Raw genomic sequence first — 21788 nt, forward strand, 5'->3', positions numbered from 1 at the left:
TGTAGTGGGTAAGGTTTTTTGCAATGCCTTATCTAAAGCAGCATAAAACAGTAATATTTAAAAGTTATGCATAACATGGTAATAGGGGTGTACAGTGTACATATGTATATAGTATTTAAAAAAGGAGAGTGTAGACCAAGAGAGGAAGGTAACCTCTTGGGTCACGATTCCTCTGCTCATCACCCATCATTCCTGTCACCCATCATAATCGTTTATGGCTTAAGCACCAAATGACCAACGTGTTCACTCCATGTTGGAATTCACCATGCATGGAGAAACACTTAGTGATAACGTTCCTTGTTAGGAGACGCCATCTTCTTAGTGAGGGAGTGTAGCGAGCATGCTGCCTAGTCACACATCAACGGCTAGCTGTGCGTCGCGGTGGATGATCACACGATGTGTCTTGCTGCCAGGCCATGACAGTAAATTTGTACCAAGTAGTAGTTGTTAAGGGTAGTAGTAGTAGTAGTAGTAGTGGAGTGCTTCTCACTCACAGTATTGCAAGGTGTGATGTACACGTGGCTGTGTCTGTAGTGATCACAAGAACCTGTTCCTTCTTGTGTCTTGAAGATAACCACAAAAGTGTCTTTTTAGTTTTCTGTTGTGAAGCACAAAGGTATTGTTACGTGTTACTGAAGATGATGTTTTGTGAGTCTTTCAATGCAATACCTAATTTAAGTGTCTGGCCAATGTCTTGTAACGTGGTGCAGTTTTTGTTACTTGTATTTATTTTTCATACCTATTGATATGACGATATCTTGTGAATGATATTCCTATATATTTCTAATGGTAACACAATGTCTCTTGATATAATAAAATGCATATGTATCGACCTGTTTTCCTATCAGTTGAAAGAGATGTAAAACAATATCTGGTTTGCAAGTGAAGCGAAATTAGTAAACAATTTGTTGCATGGCCCCACAGCGTCTGAGGTGATATGATGCCACAATATAGTTGCATGGAAATACTAGTAGTAATGTGTAAATTGACTCACTCCCGTCCATGAAAGCGAGGGTGGTTAGGTGTGGGTGGTGTTGGCGGTGCTGGTGGAGATATTTACATGCTTGTGTGTGGATATATAGATAGATAAACTGGTAATTTGATAGGTTCATTCATAGGGAAATGGACAACATTTCGATGGTGTATGCATTGCTACAACAATAAACTTATCAATCAATCAATCAATTAATTATCAATCGGAGTTAAAAGGCAAGTGATGAGAGGGTGGCGAGCGAGGCTCTCAAGACAAGTTTGCTCTGCGTCACGGGAGGGATAAACGTTCCTTTTTAGAGTCAACGGGGTCCTATACTGATTAGCCTATGTGTAAGTCAAGCCACTTACTTCGTCTAGGAACATTTGTAGCCTGTACAACAATGATTTAGCGACCTTTTAGCGGCTTTTCAAGGTGGATCTGGTGAGTTAGAATATTTCCATTTGGCAACTGCCCACCACCACCACCACAATCAGTGAACAGACGTCCATTTCATCACCAGACACGAGACCTGGGAACACGGTGACCGCCCCGCTTGCCCCACCTAGTTTACCAGCTCCACCTGCTCAGTGAAAGGGTGAGTCTGTTAATAGAGTGGAGGGCAGGAACATGATGGGACGGTAATGGGGCAGATAATTGACTAGAAATCTGTATAATAATGCACTGAAGGGGTGACGTGACGTGTGGGAGTGATTGGATAGTGAAAGGTAGTTAATTAATGGTGTCACAGTGTCCTTAGTGATGGGACGGGTATGGGACAGTGACGGGATGGACAGGCTGTACTAGGAAGGTGTGTCGTGCACTGAAAGACTCACATGTGAACAATTAGCTGGTGGACGGTTGTTAAGGTAATTAATTAGGCGTATGGTAGTTACATTGAGTGGGGAGGGTGGTTGTGTACTGTAGGTGTTTTGACACGTCCACACGGTCGACCTTTTCTTGGCCTACTGTGTGTGTGTGTGTGTGTGTGTGTGTGTGTGTGTGTGCCATTAACCAGCAAAGTGTGCAGACTCTGCCCTCGAAGGTGTCAAAACTTAACGATGGTGGTTGAAGGTTATTTGGCCGTAAGCAGAGTTCGTGAGTGAGTGACATTGGCCATATTCAGAAACGCCTTGCTTTTTCACCACGACAATTTTTCAAGTCCCCTTTAGACAACTAGCTGGGTTTTCAAGACAGTTTCTCCTTATGATTAATTAGAAATCTAGTCCATCACCAAAACCATAAAAATACCCTTGAAAACATGAGTATCTTCTATTAGAGCCTTTGGAAATAGGCGTCGTGAGAGTGCAAATCGTTTCTGAATAGGGCTATTAGTGCGGTACATTAACCATGGTGCGCACCACACTTTGAAATAAGGTATAAGCACTTTATACCATTATAACTGGTGCCTGTATTAACAAGAAACACAAAAGGGGATGGAGAGGTGTACTGCTGGAAGGTAATTATATTGAACTCTGCTTTATATAGTGCATGAATGACCAGAATAAGATGGAGATAGTCTTTGTAACAGTTAGACGCCAGGAACAAACTGAATGACACTGTTGCATCACTCAACGATGATACACCACGCGGATAGGCAAAATGGGTACAATACCCTGTTGCACCGTATCGTATTATAATGTGATACGCAACGATGAAACGATGCGTGGAAATTCAGTAAGTGTACACACCTTTAGAAAGTGTTGGTGGTGGTGTCAGTGTGTGTGTATTGGTGGTGGTGGTGGTGGTGATTGTGGTGGAGGTAATTATTGGTGTGTTTGCTTGTTTTGCATCGTGAATATTGATTGATTGACTGGCTGAAAGATTGACGGATTGAGAGATAGATTGCCTGTCTAACTAATAGATTCACTGACTGACTGATGGATGGACTTACTGATTCACTGACTGGCTGAGTGACTGAATGACTAACTGACTGACTGACTGTTTAGCTGAGTGACTGATTAGTTGATTTACTGTTTGGCTGGCTGACTGAATAACTGACTGAATGGCTGACACACTGACTGACTGACTGATTGGCTGGTTGATTGACTGACTGACTGACTAGCTGGTTGACTGACGGTACGTTGGCGCTAAGAAGTGTACCGTAGGTGGTGTGTGCGCGTTAGCTGCATGTATTACGGTATGAGAGTGTGCACGTGTAGCGACCTGACAATTGTGTAGAGAACCTCTGAAGACGACAGAGGAAAAGGGAATCGGATAAGCGCCTGACACCACGTATATCTTACTCACGCCTCTACGACTACAACACCCTATTACTGACACGCTACCGTTCGTGACAATGTTTGTTGGTGCGGGTACTGCAGTGGTGGTGGTGGTGGTGGTGGTGGTATTTATATGCTTGTGAAGATAGATGGATAAGCGGGTAATTTGATGGGTTGATAGATATGTAAATGGACAGTTGGATAAACAAACATAGATGGATAGGTAGGCAGATAGATAAGTCAATGAATTCGTATATAATAACAATATGGATGTGTATGTAGATAGAAAAAGTCTATATTCTCTACTTAGTATCCTGTCACCCTGGTTTATTGTCAAAATACTCGTATATCAGGCGGTAGAAATGAGAATGAGAAAATAGTACAGTCTGCCTTTTAAGCACCTTGTTTATTGCCTCGTGGAGTTGCCAACACTCGCTGTACAACAGATACAATTTAATATTTCCTGCTTTGACAAATAACAAAAGCTGGACACGATAACGAAGAGGAAGATGTCACAATAACCAATAAATCGACATGTGGTATTTGTATAAGCATAGCGTCTCATTAATAAGAAATTTAGTGACAGAGAGTTATCATAAACATGCGTCCTGACTTCACAGATAACCTTTTGCTACGGCAGTACTGTCTTGTAGCGGTGGTGGTGAACACAGTGGTGGCTATACTGACACACGCACACACACACCATAGATACACACACACACACACACACACACACACACACACACACACACACACAAATAAAGTGAAGTGTTGCTATATTACCGACAGTTTTCAAGGAGCACCAAGAGGCAATCAGTATGAGAAACCGTGCAAGCCTTCACCACACTGCCTAATCTTCGTCTATTAAAGGTATTTATAAGGCTATTCACTTAATGTTAGGTTTTCTTTACATATGAGAGTGAAAACAGTACGCAAATATTTTCAAGTAATGGTATAAGGAGCATAAAAAGAGCAAGGCGTCTGTATTACCCTCTCATATTTGTTTCCTTCACTTACCCTCGGCCAAACATGTGTCACAAGGTAGCCACCAGTCTAACATTTCATTTAGTCTAGTCAAAATTTCTCTGTGTGGCTTAATTTTGGTTTGGTGAGATGATAAAGGCTATATATGGATGTCCCGCCATTGTTCCGGTTTTCTCCAGGCCGCTTCCCCGACGGTCCCCTAGCCATCACCCTACCCTCGCCACACCCTTCACCAGCCTGTTGGGTCAAATACTTTTTCCAATATTTCCTGACGCTAATATTACGCTTCCATGGTATGTTTTTATGGTTTCTATAAATGTTTCGTTGTGTTTCAAGTGTGTTCCGCGCCTGTGCTGGAGAAATATGTGGTGTTTTATGGCGTATGTTAAAGGCTTTTAACGCTCAAAATTTCCCACTTGGAATTTTGAGCTTTTTATTTCAAGGTATAAGTGGGCCTTTATGGTAGCAAAAGAGTCTGTCTCTTTTAAGTGTGAAATCAATCTATTGAGTGAAATTTGTGGACTTTGAAATGGTGTTTGGTGCTGTTGTAAAAAGCTCTTATTTTTCTTTATTTTATTTGCTCACGTTTCTGCTTCTCGGTCTAACACGCTGTAGAATGCCCCAAAAGATAGCTCAGACTCCTGAAATGTGATAAAATACACGCCAAGTGAAAATGGCTTGACTTTACAGGACGTTTTAAGAGATTTATGGGTTAAAATGTTTTTGTACTTTTAACGTACTTAATTTAGACCTTTTTTAAAAACCAGTTAAGCTGGAGATATTTTGATATTTTGAAAATTAGTTTAAGTATTTATCACGTCATAAAATAACAAGCATTTGGCCGTGGCTTCGTTTTTTAAAAGTCATTTTGAAATGAAATGATTTACGTAATTTAGCCGAGTCATTCCCGTTCCCGTTCTCTCGGATGACCACAGCCCACTCCATAGTGGCTGGCGCCAATTTTCCAAATCCACAGTTCGTCGATATTTTGCCTAATATCTAGTGATTTCTACGTGTTTTCGTGGGTTTCTAGGTTCAGATGTTTAGATAATTGTAGCAGAAGGAGGAAGAAAGTTGAAATAAAGGAGGATAAGAGGAAGAAAGGAGAAAGGGAGGAGGAAGAGGAGCAGCAAGCCACAATACTTAAGTCACCCTCCTTTCCTAAATATTTTATCTAATATCTAGTGTTTTGATGTGTTTCTAGGCTCAGACGTGTGGATGGAAGGAGGAGGAAGAAGAAGAGAAACAATGGAGAGGATGAAGAAGAAATGAGAAATAAAGGTGGAATAGAGAAGAAGCCAAGGTGTAATATTTAGGTAAGTGTATTATAATCCTAACGTTCTTTATAATGCATACTGTTGGTTTTAGGATACATTTGGGGTATTTTAATCTGGTTTATTAGTGCTGGGGATGTTAAAAGTGTGTTTTAGGGTGCATTTCGTGTGTTTTAGTGATGTGAACCTTTGAATGTTGGTGTGGGAGTGTAATTTTTGTTGTTTGTCTGTTACTTGTATTTAAAGGAAAGACGGAGAGCTTTGAGCAGGATTGTTGCAATTTACTGTGGGTTTTCTCTCTCTTGAAACAATTTTGTTCATTTTTTTAAGATAGTCTAAACCATGTAATAGTGGTGTTAAATACAAGTCCATCATCTCACTCACACAATGCAATGCTGGCAGATGACCTAGAGACCACCCTCGCACGGAAGAACAACGACTTGTGTGCCTCAGACAGTCAGTTTTCCTACGGTGGTGTCAATGGCACCCAGAAGCAATGCATGTGTGGCTTCAGTGACTACTGCAGTAATGGATAGGTGAGGAGAAGGCCTTGTTTTGTCACTCTGGCACGCAAGGCTTAACTCATGCCCTGAACTCCATTGTTTCATATAAAAGTTGCAGGTTTTCTTACATTGTATACAGTATTCACAACTTGACAGTACTGAAGGAAATGTTTCTTGTGGCAGGATGAGTTTATGCAGCTGTGTGGAATTGACGAGTGCCGGGAGAAGAATGTCTGTGTGTGTGAGTTTGAGTCAACACTCTCTCTCTCTCTCTCTCTCTCTCTCTCTAATCTCTGGAAGTTCAACTGTGAAGGTGAGGCCTCCGGACTGTCACTGTCACTCTCTCTCTCTTCTTAAACGTCTCAATTCATCTCTACACTTAGCAGCCTAAAGAAGTTAGTGTGGTATTTAATTGCACTCTTGTTATTCTTGGCATACATGAACATGCATTTTATCTCACGAGTATTACTGAGATCAGCGATTTGAGGATAGTTTGTTCTTCATGATTTGGTATAATTTTACCTTGCCATATGCATTTGTATTTAGAGTATAATTGTTGTAGTTTTCCTTAACGTATCTCTGAATGTGTTTCCTGAAAAACGTGGAACTTTCTCCTTTCCTTTTTTTAACATCTTTCCTTAAGTTTTAATAAATCTGTGTTTCTGAGTGTATTTCTCCACCACAGACGTTGACGAGTGCGTGGAGTCGTCCAGATCCTCTCCTGAGGGAGTGTTCGGTCTGCCCATCAGCAGCAACAGTCAGGAGAAGACGGTCATTGAAGTGTCAAAATCCCAAGCTGGCATGGTGGTGGGTGTTGTGCTGGGCTCCCTCGTGGTTCTTTGCCTAGCTGTTGGTGTGAGTTAACTAATCTTTCACTCCTTCATGCTCTGGGGTCTTGCTGTGTATGCCTTTTGGCTGTGCTGTTCTGTGGCTAAGATGTCGTAATTAAGATGTGCATGTGATTCCTCCAAAATTTAAACAGTACCAAATTATTCTTGACACATTGAAAATATTCCAATACTGTATACTTCAACTCATACTTCATAGGTTTTTTTTCTCTCTCTCTCTCTCTCTCTCTCTCTCTCTCTCTCTCTCTCTCTCTCTCTCTCTCTCTCTCTCTCTCTCTCTCTCTCTCTCTCTCTCTCTCTCTCTCCTGCAACATTTTGACTCTAAAGATGTTTGTCAAGTTGTTGAAGATTCGTCGACGTGTTATCATTGTACCACACGGGCTGGGATTTTCATTGAAGGAAAACTCTCTTCCAAGTCAATTTTATATATATTTCAAATATAGTAAAGTACATTAGAACAAAAACGATGAAAGTGACGCGGCACTCTGAACCAACAACAGAGAAACACACAGGCACCTCACACTATCCCCAGTTGAATACACCACTTAACTCAACATAATGACACCCTTGATTATATTGCCACGAAATTCCGCTGCCCTGATCACATTACCCACCTGATCAGAGACCCTCGCTCACCGTGATGCGTCCACCAATGTCCGAGTAGAGTGCCACTCCCTTCACCGAGATCGCGTCCTTTCCTGCCCCCACTCAAATCTACTGCCCCGCGTGCCAATTCACACAATGTTAAATACCCTGCCTTTCTTACTCTATTCCTCCTTATACATGTTGTAGTACACTTAATGCTAACACTAATATTTCTACCATGCACAACATTCCATAATCCCTACTCATAAAGTTTCTCCGCTCGTATTAATTATGCGTTTGGTACGGCAGTTTTCCTTTAGGCCTACAGAGCCACCCACGCAAACCCGATCCACCTTGGCTCTCCTTAACATACCATCCTTATCGTTACATCATCCACAATCCTTCCCCAACCCTGTGTACTACAAGACAACAGGCATTGAGGAGGACGCCATTTCAATATTGTTCCATCTCTTGTTCCAGGATTCAGTACTACTAACGCCAAAGAAGTGAGGCAAGTTTTTGGAGTGAGCGTGCACGACATACAACAGACACCAGACTGCTTCTACTGCCGGTGTTGCCAGAGGAACAGGAAGAGGAAGAAGAAAAGGGTGATTCTTGGAGACGTACCAATGAAGTTCTGAAGGTTGGCCACAGATCTTCATCACTGGTGTAGTGTATTTCATTGACCATTTGTAGATTGGGTGGATAAATTTGTAGAATTTGTAGACAGTTGTAAATATGTAGTGGGTAAGGTTTTTTGCAATGCCTTATCTAAAGCAGCATAAAACCGTAATATTTAAAAGTTATGCATAACATGGTAATAGGGGTGTACAGTGTACATATGTATATAGTATTTAAAAAAGGAGAGTGTAGACCAAGAGAGGAAGGTAACCTCTTGGGTCACGATTCCTCTGCTCATCACCCATCATTCCTGTCACCCATCATAATCGTTTATGGCTTAAGCACCAAATGACCAACGTGTTCACTCCATGTTGGAATTCACCATGCATGGAGAAACACTTAGTGATAACGTTCCTTGTTAGGAGACGCCATCTTCTTAGTGAGGTGTAGCGAGCATGCTGCCTAGTCACACATCAACGGCTAGCTGTGCGTCACGGTGGATGATCACACGATGTGTCTTGCTGCCAGGCCATGACAGTAAATTTGTACCAAGTAGTAGTTGTTAAGGGTAGTAGTAGTAGTAGTGGAATGCTTCTCACTCACAGTATTGCAAGGTGTGATGTACACGTGGCTGTGTCTGTAGTGATCACAAGAACCTGTTCCTTCTTGTGTCTTGAAGATACAACCACAAAAGTGTCTTTTTTGTTTTCTGTTGTGAAACACAAAGGTATTGTTACGTGTTACCGAAGATGATGTTTTGTGAGTCTTTCAATGCAATACTTAATTTAAGTGTCTGGCCAATGCCTTGTAACGTGGTGCAGTTTTTGTTACTTGTATTTATTTTTCATACCTATTGATATGACGATATCTTGTGAATGATATTCCTATATATTTCTAATGGTAACACAATGTCTCTTGATATAATAAAATGCATAATGTATCGACCTGTTTTCCTATCAGTTGAAAGAGATGCAAAACAATATCTGGTTTGCAAGTGAAGTGAAATTAGTAAACAGTTTGTTGCATGGCCCCACAGCGTCTGAGGTGATATGATGCCACAATATAGTTGCATGGAAATACTAGTAGTAATGTGTAAACTGACACATTCCCGTCCATGATGGCGAAGGTGGTTAGGTGTGGGTGGTGTTGGCGGTGCTGGTGGAGATATTTACATGCTTGTGTGTAGATGGATAGATAGATAAACTGGTAATGTGATAGCTTCATTAATAGGGAAATGGACAACATTTCGATGGTGTATACATTGCTTCAACAATAAACTTATCAATCAATCAATTAATTATCAATCGGATTTAAAAAGCAAGTGATGAGAGGGTGGCGAGTAGGGCTCTCTAGACCAGTTTGCTCTGCGTCACTGGGAGGGATAAATGTTCCTTATTAGAGTCAACGGGGCCCTATACTGATTAGCCTATGTGTAAGTCAAGCCACTTACTTCGTCTAGGAAGATTTGTACCATGTACAAAAGTGATTTAGCGATCTTTTAGCGGCTTTTCAAGGTGGATCTGGTGAGTTAGAATATTTCCATTTGGCAACTGCCCACCACCACCACCACAATCAGTGACCAGACGTCCATTTCATCACCAGACACGAGACCTGGGAAAACGGTGACCGCCCCGCTTGCCCCACCTAGTCTACCAGCTCCACCTGCTCAGTGAAAGGGTGAGTCTGTTAATAGAGTGGAGGTAACAGGAACATGATGGGACGGTAATGGGGCAGATAATTGACTAGAAATCTGTATAATAATGCACTGAAGGGGTGACGTGACGTGTGGGAGTGATTGGATAGTGAAAGGTAGTTAATTAATGGTGCCACAGTGTCCTTAGTGATGGGACGGGTATGGGACAGTGACGGGATGGACAGGCTGTACTAGGAAGGTGTGTCGTGCACTGAAAGACTCACATGTGAACAATTAGCTGGTGGAGGGTAGTTAAGGTAATTAATTAGGCGTATGGTAGTTACATTGAGTGGGAGGGTGGTTGTGTACTGTAGGTGTTTGACACGTCCACACGGTCGACCTTTTCTTGGCCTACTGTGTGTGTGTGTGTGTGTGTGTGTGTGTGTGTGCCATTAACCAGCAAAGTGTGCAGACTCTGCCCTCGAAGGTGTCAAAACTTAACGATGGTGGTTGAAGGTTATTTGGCCGTAAGCAGAGTTCGTGAGTGAGTGACATTGGCCATATTCAGAAACGCCTTGCTTTTTCACCACGACAATTTTTCAAGTCCCCTTTAGACAACTAGCTGGGTTTTCAAGACAGTTTCTCCTTATGATTAATTAGAAATCTAGTCCATCACCAAAACCACAAAAATACCCTTGAAAACATGAGTATCTTCTATTAGAGCCTTTGGAAATAGGCGTCGTGAGAGTGCAAATCGTTTCTGAATAGGGCTATTTGTGCGGTACATTAACCATGGTGCGCACCACACTTTGAAATAAGGTATAAGCACTTTATACCATTATAACTGGTGCCTGCATTAACAAGAAACACAAAAGGGGATGGAGAGGTGTACTGCTGGAAGGTAATTTTTTTTTTTTTTTTTTTTTTTTTTAGAATAAAGGGGTGAAGAAAGAGAGCTAGCTAAAGAGAAAGTGTGGTTAAGAGAATGGGTGAAAGAAAGTAAGAGAATAATAGATAGTGGGCTTGACCACTTTGCTAGTGATTTGTTTATATATTTGTTTGCTTGTATAATTAGTTATATATTAAAATACTGCTATTGTTATATAATATTTGTTTACTTATTAACTAATTTAAGTAACCATTATCAATCAAATAAAGTTAGTATTACAATTATATTAATTTCTAATATTATTGTTAGTATTAACACATTTTTTTTTTTTTTTTTTTTTTTAAGTGTAAGATTATTCATGTGACTATTGGTTGTGGTTCATCCATTTCAGTTATATTGCTTGATTTAGGGAACCATGTATGTGTGTTGTCATAGGGTGTAACTAGCATTTCATACTGTTCGGGTTCGCTTAATCTTATTATTTCCCATGTTTTTTGCGCTTTATGATGGTTAGATATGTTTAAAGGTGATGTTATATTTTATGTGTAGATTATAAGAGTTCAATTGGTCTGGTTCATTACAGTTGATAAATCGTAACGCTTTGTTTAAAACTGTTTGCATTTTTCTTTATTGTGTCTTTGAGGCTATACAAATAGGGATGGAAGGGTACTCCATGACTGGAATTAAAAGTGTTTTGACTAGTGTAGTTTTAATTTTAGGTGTTAAATTGCTAAATCTTCTTAGTTGTGATAATATACCATTTCCTTTGTTTATTGTTTTCGTTATATGTCCTACAAAGCCTGTATTTGTTATGTTGAGACCTAGTAGTTTTCCACCCTTGCTGGTTTCAATGACCTTTCCATTAACAGTTATGTTCTTTGTTTTAAGCTGCGCCAAAGGTATGATTTTGAATTTTTCTTCACTTGTTCTAATTTTCCATTTCTTTTCGAATTTATTTATTCTTTCAACTTCTCTTTCAACTTTAGCTCTCATCATTAGTTTCGATTTGCTTGGTGTTGTTATTATCTGGGTGATGTCATCTGCATACATTGTGGTTAGGCATCCATGTTCTGGTGGGGGAAGGTCATTAGTGTATAGTGTGTACATCCTAAACTTGTGTTAATTTCTATAGCTAAAAAATCAGTGTCAAAGATATCAAATAATTTATGTTTTATGTTATGTTTTATACCTATTGCAGAACCATCGTATATGTCTTCAGTAAAATTTATTTTGTAAACTCGGTATCCTGGGATCTTTAACTCTTCGTTATTTTTCAAACCATGACTATTTAATAAAAGAATATCCGGGTCATTTTCAAGAAAGTAGGGTAGTAGTGATACTTTGTTTGTTTTCCAATTCAGGATATTGTGCTGGATTATTTTGATGTTGTGTTTAGTGGTGAAGAGTCTTTTGTGCGTGGTCGCGATATTCTAAAGGTGAGCGTTCCTGAATAAGTCCCGGCCTGATTTTCCTAAATTCATCTTTTCTATTATGAAGAAACATTTTGTCATGTTTATTTCGCCTTTTTCAGCTTTTCGCAGGATGGATTCTTCTTCATATTTATTATTTGTATACGTCCATTTGATTTTTTTTATTTCTGACTTCTTTGATGAGTTCCACAGTTGAAAAGTTTTGTGGCCATCCGTTTTCCTTGGTAGTAAAAGTTCAAGCCCAGATCTTTAGCATCTAGCTTCTTTTAGGGGTGGTTTCATAGTTTAAACTAGTGTTGCTTGAACTCTTTGTCTACTCAAGACCTTAGGTGTTGTAGGTGTGTCTTGTTGAGTGGTGTCATGATTCATGGTGGTATTCATAGGTGTTTCGAAGAGTCTTCAGGTATAATGATGTTAGGTAAGCTGTTTGCAGTTAAAATTTTATTAAGTTCGGCTGCATATGACCCTGGCTTTTCTTGGTTTTATTTTGAGCGTAAAGCTACGCAAATGTGAATTTTAAGTATTTCTTCTTTGCTAATTTTGGGGATGGTGTAGTTTTGTAAATTGCTTGGAGCTTTAGTCCTTGTTATGTCAGCGTATGTTGTGTTTTGTTGTGTTCTTTTGTTTTTTATTATTTCTTTCCTTTTTGGGCATTTCATTGCCAGGGTACTGTGGTTTTCCCACAGTTTAAGCATTTCTTATTTGGCTCCTGACATTGGTGCCACACGTGTCCTTCTTTGCTACACTCTGAGCACACCTTATATTCTCTATTCATGGGGCATTCGTTAATGTGGTGGTCTTCCATAGCGTAGCATCGCATACAGCATTGGATATGAATATATGTTTCAAGTTTTATTTCGTGTGCGGGATGCTAATTTGAAAGGCTTTTAGACCTTTTCAGTGCATAGTTTTGCGAGTGAGGTTAAGGTAAATGTGATCTTTATTGTTGGTGAGTTGGGAAATTTGTATATGTGTTCAATTTCCTCCTCTTTATCCAGTCGTTTTTCCTGATGAGTTCTTCGCCTATTTCAATCGCTGTTTTTCGTAAACGAGATCATCCACTCTGGGAATGATCACGCTTTTTTTGGCTTTTAGATCTGGAGGCAGGATAGGTGTGAAATCATTGTCAGATAGTTCGTGTTTGGTTTCAGTGGTAAATATACTATCAGCATGATGTTCGTTGAGGTCAGTACCACAAATCCATCGTGGGTGTTGAAAATCCTACTGATTTCAATATCCTTTTTACATAGAATCTCTATGAGCTTGAGTTTTTTACCTTTCTCATTAGGACTTTTACATTTAACCTTTATTCTAGCCATTGTGTCTCATGTTTCAACAGCAAGAATAAATGCAAGGTAGAAAGTACATGTACACAAAAATAAATAATCCTAAAAGGGGGCCTGGGCCCAACAGACGACACAGCTAGGGAAAGATGGTAAAGAGAAGCCTGCCTAAGCAGTTCAGTTTACCAGCCCAGCTGCTAACAGCTGTCGTAACCGGCCTGAACTGCGCCTGTTCCCAACCAAGCTTTTGCCTGACCTGATCCAGGTGGCTTAAGGCAGCACACTAGGTGCCCCCCTTGTGCAAGCCGCAGGGTTCACCTTCACCACCTGGAGGACACTAAAGGCGAAAAGAGAAGGAATTAGTAGGAGGAGAAAGGTGCCTGGGCGGGACTCAACCCTGAGGGAGTCCCCGGAACACAGGGCTTATTGCCTGGGCAGAACCCCCCAGTGGGAGTCCCCCTGATGCAGGACTTTAGCAGAAATGCCAGGCAGCTGACCAGTGCTCTATTACTTGTACCGTAGCCTTATCTGTCAACTTGGTCGCTAAGGTACCAGTTTCCAGACTCGGCCGGTTAGAGTGTGTGTAAGCGAGCTACAACCCTCAGCCAGTCAGAGAGCGGGCTGGGAAGAGCGCTTGGGTTTGGGAGCGCGTGGTTGTGGTCCGTAGTAGAGAGCGAAGAGAGGAGGTGTTGTCGCTGCGGCTGCCAGTTGATGACTCGCTGGAAGGTAATTATATTGAACTCTGCTTTATATAGTGCATGAATGACCAGAATAAGATGGAGATAGTCTTTGTAACAGTTAGACGCAGCAAGCTGACACTTCTAGTAAACAACCTTCTCTCTCTCTCTCTCTCTCTCTCTCTCTCTCTCTCTCTCTCTCTCTCTCTCTCTCTCTCTCTCTCTCTCTCTCTCTCTCTCTCTCTCTCTCTCTCTCTCTCTCTCTCTCTCTCTCTCTCTCTCTCTCTATCTCTTTAATATTTAGGTAAGTGTCTCTTTTAATCCTAACGTTCTTTATAATGCATACTGTTAGTTTTGGGATATATTTGGGGAATTTCAAACATGTTCATTAGTGTTGCAGCTGTTTTGAGTGTTATAAGTATGTTTTGAGTGCATTTCGTGTGTTTCAGTTTGAGGTGGACGTGTCGGAGGATATGGGTGGTGAAGTCACGGCGCAGGTTACCCACACCTTTCACCACGCTAACTGGCCGCAGCTTTTCACTGAGGTCGGGCAGGCCTGTATCTCCGTGTTCTGCTCTAGAAATGTGAGTAAAGTAAGGTGTGGTGTTTGTTGTTTGTTGTGCAATGGCACTGCAAAGGATTTTATTAGATCAGCCATCTAAGTACCCCTGGAAATCTTCTTATGAACCCCCTGTGGTTTCGCGCTGTCAGGATGGCCACTGTCCATGAGCTAACATCATTAGGTCTCTATGACGCTGAAGACGTCTATGCAGAACGGTTTGGTTGGCAATAGACAATCTCATTATCAGACTTTGATTTCTAAGTTATGAAAATAATCTCATTTACGGGCTTCATAGGTTCATGGTGTCTTGTAGTCTACTTACTAACCTAGAAGGAAAGAAAATATCAAACTAACTTCGAGCTATCAATTGAGGAAGAAGTAATCTTTGTTCCAGGAATAGAGCAAGATGGTATATAAAAAACACAATGCATAGTTATAACCTAACTCTACTATTATAGCGTTTTTGTCGTAGATACATGTTTAGAAATACTTTACCTATCTTGATATCTCCTTATGTGACAAAAGAATATCCAAAATATACGATATGCAGTTGACCATCTTTTCTATGAAATATTACGATATCTGTTGAATCTGGCAACTTCAACGGGAGTTTGGGTCCTCTCCTAGTGTTTCCTTATGATTGAAACATTGATATTTACACGTCATTGTGATCAGGAAATAAAGAAAACTAAGTTTGCTTTTTCTAAGAGCATGAAATAGAAAAATTTATGTTTACAAGTGGCAGTTTATGTATAAGACACGCAAACCTGTGTGCACTCATCCACTCTATCCAGAAGCTTAACTAATTTTCAAAGTTCCCCAATAGCTACACAACTACCATTGGTCTACTGTTTCTATCCAGTTACCTACAAACACGTACACATTCAAGGCAGCAACATGCAAAGTACACTAAATACTCCGGAGCAAAGCTGCCTCACATTGTTTCATTAATCAGCTAACTCTTGCACACTTTCACACCAAAGCTATTTTTCATTTACCATCGACGATTTTATATTCGAATCAAAATTAAAACGACGATTGAGAACTTTCGGCCTAAAGATGTTTGAGGGCCGTGACGGCCTTTGGGCGCCGCACGGGGAAGGAGGTGGCCGTCGGGTCCGGCCTGGGGCCCAAGGCAGGGAACTGGCTGCAGGTCCTGCTTTTCCTTGGTGGCCTCAAGCTTCACTACTAGTCGTCCACTTGCAGCGCATCACACTAGGCAAGGGTCGCCATAAGCAAGAGATCAATGTCTACCACTCACCGGATGGTACCGTGAGGGGCCCTAAAGGGGTGATAAGGGCTCCTTGCATAGAATATGATGGTGAGTGGTGTGTACGGGACCTCTGCTTATAATGACACCGGGCTGAACAACTCGCCATGAACGAGGGCACGCTGTGCGCCATGAGCCAGGCACTGACAGTACCAGTGGTCCTTTACGTTAGGTTAGGTTAGGTTAGGTTAGGTTAGGTTAGGTTAGATTAGGTTAGGTTAGGTTAGGTTAGGTAAAAAGGACTCACTTCATGACAGCGTTTGGGGAGTGGTGTGTGGCGGGTCATTGCTCATGGCGACCTGTGTGAGGCATTGCAAGGTTGCATCGTCACTGCTCATAACCACGGACTGGGGTTGACCCTTTCTGGGTAAAAGTTTCGTCCCAGTACCTGTGTAGGTAATACTTTGGATCGTTTCGCCATCGCCATCGCCGCACTGTTAGCCTCGATAAACGGATCGTTATCCTCAACAAACACATCTGTACCGTGGACACTGGAATCGCAACCTGTCGTGGAATCCCATTGTTAGCGTGGACTCATTTTCCTTCGCGGCTTCAAGCTCACTGGTTGTCGTCAACTTGCAGCGCCTCATACTAGGCAAGGCGTCGCCTTAAGCAGGGTGCCGTGTCTACCGTCCATCAGATGATGCCGTGAGGGCCTTTAAGGGTGATAAGGGCTCCTTGCATAGAGTCTGGTGGTGTGTACAGGACCTCTGCTTATAATGACATCGGGCTGAACAACTCGCCATGAACGAGGGCACGCTGTGCGCCATGAGCCAGGCACTGACTGTACCAGTGGTCCTTTACGGGGTGAAAAGGACTCACTGACAGTGTTTGGGGAGTGGAGTGTGCGGGTTATGCTCATGGCTACCCGTGTGAGGCGCAGTAAGGTGGCAGCGTCACCTCCTCGCACTCACGGGTCTGGGGTGAACTCTTACGGGTGAAAGGGTTCGCCCCAGTACCTGTGTAGGCAAGTGAACTTCAATTGCGTCGCAGTGAGGTGGCAGCGCCACTCTCCTCGCACCTAAGGGTGTGGGATGGACCCTTACGGGTGAAAGGGTTCATCCCAGCACCTGTGTAGGCAAGTGGACTTCAATTGCAGCGCAGGAAGGTGGCAGCGTCACTTTACTCGCACTCAAGGGTGTTGGGTGGATCCTTACGGGGTGAAAGGGTTCGTCCCAGTACCTGTGTAGGCAAGTGGACTTCAATATTGTGTCTTGAAATCGCATCGTGAGGACTGGAACCGCATCGACATCGTGGAAACCCGCATCGTTCCCGTGGAAACTGGAATTGCATCTTGATCGTGGAAACTCGCATTATTATCTTGGAAACTGGAAGGGCATCTTTATCATGGAAAGGCATCGTCATTTTGGAAACTTGCATCGCTATCGAGGAAACTGGAATGCCATTGTTATCTTGGAAACTCGGAGCGCTATCGAGGAATCTGGAATCAAATCTTATCGTACACTGTTATCGTGGAAGCTCTCGTGATCGTCGTTCGTTTCGTTATCTCTGAATTACTTAATTAGTCTTGGTATTATTATTAGCCTCCGTAATAATAGAGATGTTGGTCATTTTTATCTTATCTCTTTTACTGTATTTTTTCAGGGTACAGTTTAGTGTTCTTCAACCTTTTCTAAATTCGTGCACCTTTTCGAGAAGCAAGGAGGACTATAAAAGAAATGCATCAATATTCGTAATTTTCCCTACTTTAAGACTGAAAATCGATAGATAACATTATTGAATATCTACCTGAAGCTACAGTTTTTTAGTCCTAAACAGTCGCTATATAGAGCGAAATGTACTATAACAAATGCCACATCTCAAACACATTAGGCCCGTGTTCCGTCGGAGTGTAATATATTACTATTGTGAATAAATCGCAATACTTTGATTAATATCAATAGGAGAGGACCCAAACTGTCACAATTTCAGTGTTCGCAGGAGAGAGTCAGTATCGTCTCGCGGTACAGAGTAATCGTCTCTAAACACTGTATTACGATGTATCTATTGATTTGCCAGGGTTTTACTCCTACCAGTATTTTCTGTTCTTATTCTACCATGGTATTTCTTTATAGTTACTTGAGTTTATACGACTGACATCATAATATAGAGCAAAACATAATTGTCTGGTGTACCAAGATCTTTCATTTCTAGAGACTTAATTAAATACAGCACGGAACCTTAACACACATTTCACCTCGCTTCTGCACAGGTTAATTCTTCTTCTTCTCAACTTTTTAATGTGATGTACCCTCGAAGTCTTTCAGTATTGATCACGTACCCTTACCCACAATGCAGTGTAGACGGAGACAAATGGTGTGTTTTAATAAGATGGTTTTATTTTTCCTTTTTCTTCTATTCTATCCTGTCCTCTTCCTCACTCACTCGCTCACTCACTCCTCTACCTGAATCCTGTCCACCACCACCACCACCATCACCATGAGTTCCTTTTTCCACCACGGACACAAACACGTCTTGAAGGAAGGTTAGTCCACCGCTCAGTCATCTCGGCTGGCTGGCTGACTGACCACCCCGCTGGACTAGACGGGCGGTGGAGCTGCGGCGGTCAGGTTTGTGGGTGTAACACTGTATATGAATATTGTTTGTGTTGTGATTAAGGCGGGTACACACTTGTTTCATTTCCACGTATCGTATCATCGTTACGCAGCAGTGTTGACAGGATAGCGCTGCACCGTTGCGTTCCAAAATATAATACGGAGCGGGTTCGATGAGCCATTTGTCGGTCTTTCGGTGGCATCTCTAAGGAATGATACACAACTCACTAACCCTCGTGTGTGTGTGTGTGTGTGTGTGTGTGTGTGTGTGTGTGTGTGTGTGTGTGGGACAGCATGGCATTGTCCCGTTGCAAATTCATTGTTGTCGTGGACGGGCACGAGTATCTTTCCAATTTTGACCCCAATTGAAAAGAAATTCAAAATCAGTTGTGTGTATCTTTGTCAAATTTTTATACAGTTCCGTCACATGCTGGATATTAAGTCAGCCAACGTAGTAGTTGTTCCATTGAACATGTGCATACATGCATAGAGTGTAGACACCCACCAACGCCGTCGCTCTCACTTCCTTCTACTGATTTGATGTTTATGAATAAAACTAAACGCGGCCACAGACAACTGCATATTTGCACTCATGGCTACGGTCAGGAAGAAACTGAATGACACTGTTGCATCACTCAACGATGATACACCACGCGGATAGGAAACAGTGGGTACAATACCCTGTTGCACCGTATCGTATTATAATGTGATACGAAACGATGAAACAATGCGTGGAAATGCAGTAAGTCAGTAGGCACCTTCAGAAAGTGTTGATGTTGGTGGTGTCAGTGTGTTGTGTATTGGTGGTGGTGGTGGTGGTGGTGATTGTGGAGGTAATTATTGCTGGTGTGTTTGCTTGTTTTACATCGTGAATATTGATTGACTGACTGACTGGCTGATAGATTGACGGATTGAGAGATAGATTGCCTGTCTAACTAATAGATTCACTGACTGACTGATGGAAGGACTTACTGATTCACTGTCTGACTGAATGACTAACTGACTGACTGACTGACTGACTGACTGTTTAGCTGAGTGACTGATTGGTTGATTTACTGTTTGGCTGGCTGACTGAATAACTGACTGAATGGCTGACACACTGACTGACTGACTGATTATCTTGTTGATTGACTGACTAGGTGGTTGACTGACGGCGTTGGTCCTTGGCACAAAAAGGCAGCGCGCGGTACGTTGGCGCTAAGAAGTGTGCCGTAGGTGGTGTGTGGCGCGCTTAGCCCAGCATGTATTACGGTATGGGAGTGTGCACGTGTAGCGGCCTGACAAGTGTGTAGAGAACCTCTGAAGACGACAGAGGAAAAGGGAATCGGATAAGCGCCTGACACCACGTATATCTTACTCAGGCCTCCACCCACGCCCACTCCCACGCCCACACCCTATTACTGACACGCTGCCGTTCGTGAGGGCGAATGTCGGTTGGTGCGGGTACTAGCAGCAGTGGTGGTGGTGGTGGTGGTATTTACATGCTTCCCTGATGATAGATGAATAGGCGGATGTATTTATAGGTTGATAGATATGTAAATGGACAGTTGGATAAAACAAACATAGATGGATAGGTAGGCAGATAGATAAGTCAATGAATTCGTATATAATCAACAAGTTGGATGTGTATGTAGATAGAAAAATGTCTATATTCTTCTGCTTAGTATCCTTTCATCCTGGTTTATTGTCAAATATTCGTATATCAGGCGATAGAAATAGAGAATGAGAGAAATGCTATAGTCTGCCTTTTAAGCACCTTGTTTCTTGCCTCGTGGGAGTTGCCAATACTCGCTCTACGAATAGATACAATTTAATATTTCCTGCTTTGACAAAGTAACAAAAGCTGGACACGATAACGAAGAGAAAGATGTCACAATAACCAATAAATCGACATGTAGTATTTGTATAAGCATAGAGTCTCATTAATAAGAGATGTAGTAATATAGTTATCATAAACATGCGTCCTGTCTTCACAGACAACCTTTTGCTACGGAAGTACTGCAGTAATCTTGTAGCGGTGGTGGTGACAACAGTGGTGGCTATACTGACACACGCACACACACACCCATAGATACACACACACACACAGACACACACACACACAAAAATAAAGGGAAGTGTTGCTATATTACCGACAATTTTCAAGGAGCACCAAGCATATAGCACCAACAGCAAAAGAAGCATTGGCAAGCCTTCGCCACAACACTCCACACTGCCTAATCTTCGTCTATTAAAGGTATTTATAAGGCTATTCACTTAATGTTAGGTTTCCTTTACATATGAGAGTGAAAACAGTACGTAAATATTTTAAAGTAATGGTATAAGGACCATGAAAAAAGTGCAAGGCGTCTGTACTATCCTCTGATATTTGTTTCCTTCACTTACTATAGGCCAAAGATGTGTCAGAATGCAGCCACCAGTGTAGTATTTAATATCCTATGGTCAAAAATTCTCTCTGTGGCTTAATTTTAGTTTGGTGAGATGATAAAGACTATATATGGATGTCGTGCCGCCATTGTTCCCGGGGTTTTCTCCGGGCCGCCTTCCCCCGGCGGTCCCCTAGCCATCACCCTACCCACGCCATCACCCTTCTATCGCCAGCCTGCTGGGTCAAATACTTTTTTTTTTCGAATATTTCCTGACGGTAATATTGCGCTTCCATGGTATGTTTTTATGGTTTCTATAAATGTTTCGTCGTGTTTGAAGTGTGTTCCGCGCCTGTGCTGGGTAAATATGTGGTGTTTTATAGCGTATGTTAAAGGCTTTTTAACGGTCAAAATTTCCCATTTGGAATATTGAGATTTTTTATTTCATGGTATAAGTGGGTCTTTATGATATCATACAATCGTCTGTGCTCTTTTAAGTGTGAAATTAATCTATTGAGTGAAATATGGGGACTTTGAAATGGTGTTTGGTGATGATGTAAAAAGCTCTTATTTTTTCTTTATTTTTTTTGCTCACGTTTCTGCTTCTTGGTCTAACTCGATGTAGAATGCCCCAAAAGATAGCTCAGACTCCGTGAAATGTGATAAAATACTCGCCAAGTGAAAATGGCTTGACTTTACAGGACGTTTTAAGAGATTTATGGGTTAAAATGTTTTTGTACTTTTATCGTACTTAATTTATAAATTTTTAAAAACCAGTTAAGCTGGAGATATTTTGATATTTTGAAAATTTGTTTAAGTATTTATCACGTCATAAAATAACAAGCATTCGGCCGTGGCTTCGCTTTTATTAAAAGTCATTTTTGAAATCAAATTATTTACGTAATTTAGCCGAGTCATTCCCGCTCCCGTTCTCTCGGATGACCACGGCCCAGATGGTGACTCATCATAGCCTCAGGCTGGCGCCTCTTTTTTCCAAGCCCGCAGTTCGTCAATATTTTGCCTAATATCTAGTGATTTTAAGTGTTTTCGTATGTTTTAGTTTCAGGTGTGTAGATAATAGTAGCAGAAGGAGGAAAAAGAAGAAATAAAGGAGGA

At 41.6% G+C, this 21788-nt stretch overlaps 1 long non-coding RNA gene across 1 annotated transcript in view; it reads left to right on the top strand.

Moving 5' to 3' along the window:
• Positions 1 to 9557: 9557 nt before the first annotated feature.
• LOC123505490 overlaps positions 9558 to 21788 on the top strand; it is a 20372-nt gene continuing 8141 nt past the window's right edge. The window contains exons 1-2 of the long non-coding RNA XR_006675159.1: positions 9558 to 9684; positions 14369 to 14517. This is a non-coding gene — a long non-coding RNA (uncharacterized LOC123505490). The remainder of the gene's footprint in view (positions 9685 to 14368; positions 14518 to 21788) is intronic.

This window comes from Portunus trituberculatus, chromosome 18 (genome assembly GCF_017591435.1).
Source record: "Portunus trituberculatus isolate SZX2019 chromosome 18, ASM1759143v1, whole genome shotgun sequence".
NCBI classification, from domain to species: domain Eukaryota; kingdom Metazoa; phylum Arthropoda; class Malacostraca; order Decapoda; family Portunidae; genus Portunus; species Portunus trituberculatus.